Source organism: Mastomys coucha, unplaced genomic scaffold (assembly GCF_008632895.1).
Source record: "Mastomys coucha isolate ucsf_1 unplaced genomic scaffold, UCSF_Mcou_1 pScaffold6, whole genome shotgun sequence".
Classification (NCBI taxonomy): Eukaryota; Metazoa; Chordata; class Mammalia; order Rodentia; family Muridae; genus Mastomys; species Mastomys coucha.
The window spans coordinates 111,095,857-111,098,705 of record NW_022196912.1 but is presented as its reverse complement, the minus strand read 5'-3'; the positions used below and the strand labels follow the sequence as shown (position 1 = coordinate 111,098,705).

The 2,849-nt window shown below is 44.1% G+C and overlaps 1 pseudogene; it reads right to left on the bottom strand.

Annotated features, from left to right (window-relative positions):
- Nucleotides 1-1,732: 1,732 nt before the first annotated feature.
- Nucleotides 1,733-2,849, bottom strand: part of LOC116081092 — a 3,530-nt pseudogene continuing 2,413 nt past the window's right edge.

The following is a 2,849-nucleotide window of genomic DNA, read 5'->3' as shown; positions in this document are numbered from 1 at the left end:
AGGGAGAGAGAGAGGCAGAGAGAGAGGGAGAGGAGAGGGAGAAACTCTACAATGGATAGAAATGAGGCTTTACCATGCCATGTCAGGAGGTATTTACACTATTGCTGTGTTGTATGTTCTGAACAGGGTATGGGCAGAGGATCTGGTGAACTGGCTTCAAGCCTGCTCTAGGAACAATGATCTTTAGGTATTTCCCAAGTTTCCTTTCCCACAGAGATTCCTTTTTGTTAGCTACAGAATAAGAATATTTTCTTTCCTGAAAGTTTATGAGATTAAGGGATAATACGGTGATACTTGAGAGCATAATACCTGGAAGTAATAGGCTTTCAATAGAAGATTTATGTCTCCCTCTGCTTTTCTGCTTCTCTCTTACTCTCCCTAAACACAGTGAATGTAACCTGTGCAGGCATCGATTTTCAGCTGTTCACATTAGAAACTGCATGAAGACTAGTGTGGCTGGGCTGAGGTTTTTATGAGACACTAACAACTAAAATGATGAGATATGACATTGTTATAAATAATAAAAGTTAGACCTGACTTATTCAAATGCAAATATAAAGGGGTTTTAAATGAAAAGCTGATTTTGTGAAAAAATCATTTAAAATATTGACCAAACTGTGTGAAAGAAATGGAAGGGGAATTGCAAGATAAGATGGTGACTGGGAGAGTAAATGGGGATGAAATGGCAAAATGGTACGTTTGGGAGAACATGCCAATGTGAACAGACATTCCATGCTTGCAACTCAGAAATTATATGTGATGTAGTAAGGATCAGGGACAGAAGGTCAGATAACGGGGATTCTTTGGGTAAAATATTGCAATGTTGATTCTGAGATGTCTTCTTGACATTCATAAAGGCAAACTTGTCCAAAGATTAAAGGGCACAATAGGCATACCTTTAAGCAGTCAGATTAAGTAGGATCAAAATGAATTCTTAATCAGCATGTAATAATAAGGTACATAGATCAGAGCTGCCATCCTATAAACATGCCTGGAGGATCAGCAAAGAGATACAGAGTCCTGAACACTTCCCCAGCTGGATCATTCAATTGAAAGTTTTTTTTTTTTCTGGAATCCCATTATATTTTATTTGGTTAAGGTTTTGTGTACAGAACTGTTTGTAGCAGGAGACCAGAGGAGGGCCTCAAATCCTCTGGATCACCAGTTACAAGTGGTTGAAAACTGTCCTGTCAGTGCTTAGAACATACCCAGAGTTCCCTGAGAGAGCAGGAACTGCTTCTGCAGCTGAGTTCCCACCACCTGAGTCTTTAAGAGCAGAGTCTTCATGATCTGTTCCTTCTCTGATGAGTTAACATTCTTGCTTGATTTCTCCTTTGCTCTGGGCCTGGGCCACGTCTTCTGTTCAGTCCAATGCAGACAGGATTCTCTCAAGAAACTTGGGTTGTCTGAGCTTAGGGCCAGCACCTACATTAAATCCCAGTTTCCAAGTCATCAGACAAAAATCAAACTAGCATATTAACAGGGTAGATGTCAGATAGACTCTCCTAGACTCCAGTGATGCCCATCCCCCACCCACCATTTTAACACATGACAGCTGTTTTAAATCCTGAGCCAACATGCTCCCTTTCCCCAGATTCACAGTAAATACCCCAGCTATACTGTACTCTAACCAGAAGTCACTGGTAACAGCACTGGTTATTGCTATTGGAAGACAGGTGTTGGTCATAGCTGTCCATCTCCTAAACTCATTTTAGGTGTTTACATGACAACTCTAAGAAACACTGTGTGCAGAAGCCAGAAACTGGAATGTTTCAGCCACCAAGTGGGGATGTGACTCCACCATTGACTTCCACTCCGAGGTCTCGAAGACCTCAGAAGCATGAAGTTCAATGAAATCCATGGCATCAGTCTTCAGCTGCTTTGTGCTGTGGGGGTCAGCCAGGATGAGAGTGTATGCAGCATTCTCCACAAAGAGGTTCCTGCAGAGGGCCTCCTCACATATGACCATCAAGCCCTCCAGGCCATACTTGTCAGCAGCTGTCAGCACACCAGCAGCCATGGAGTGTCTGTGGAGTGGCCTTCTCTGTGTAAATGAAGCCCATCAGCTCCTTAAAGACTTGGGGATCTAAGTTGTTGGGCGCTGTTGGGTGCTGGCCAACACGAGCCACGTAAACTCTGTACCTCTGCACAACGCCAGCCAAATAGGTATGTTTACTCTGCACACCTGCGTATGCTTGCCTTTCCTGCTGCACCCTCTTCAAATGGGTGACACAGTGGTCAGCAGACACTGCTGAGCCAATCAGGCATCGACACATCCACACAATAGGGTTTATAAGCCCACCGCTCCAGAGGGTGGGGTCCTTTTCTCGCTTCAAACTTGGGCGCTCCTAATAAAGTGTGGTTGAGAAGAATCCTGCTGTTGTCGTCGTCCTTCCTGCTGGCAGGTGGTCGTGACACTAAGTCATGGATTTCAACTCGGTTTGTTAGGTGATCTTTCATTTCATGTTCAAACATGGCTCTGAAAACTGGAGTGAGCTGCTAGGATGGTCGTGTGAGCCCTGAATTCATGACCAGCTACCAACAGGGAGCAGTCTGTGAAGAGGGAATTCTCCCACAGCGCCCCTAGGTCATCTGCCAACATGTGACTTTGATCCTTGATTGCAGGGGTCATGTTCTGTCCAGGAATGGTAAAGAAGGCTCCTGCCATGCTCACCTTGCAGCAGAGGGAGAGCTGGTCTTCAGGGAGGAACAAACGTGGATTGGAGAAGAGGAAATCTCGAAGGATGAGCTTTTTGAATCCTCTGTATTGACTTTGCCAAAAGCGAGAGACAGTTATGCTCTTCTTTTTTTTTTTTTAAAGCTTTTTCAGAACTGTTTTTCTTTTTTTT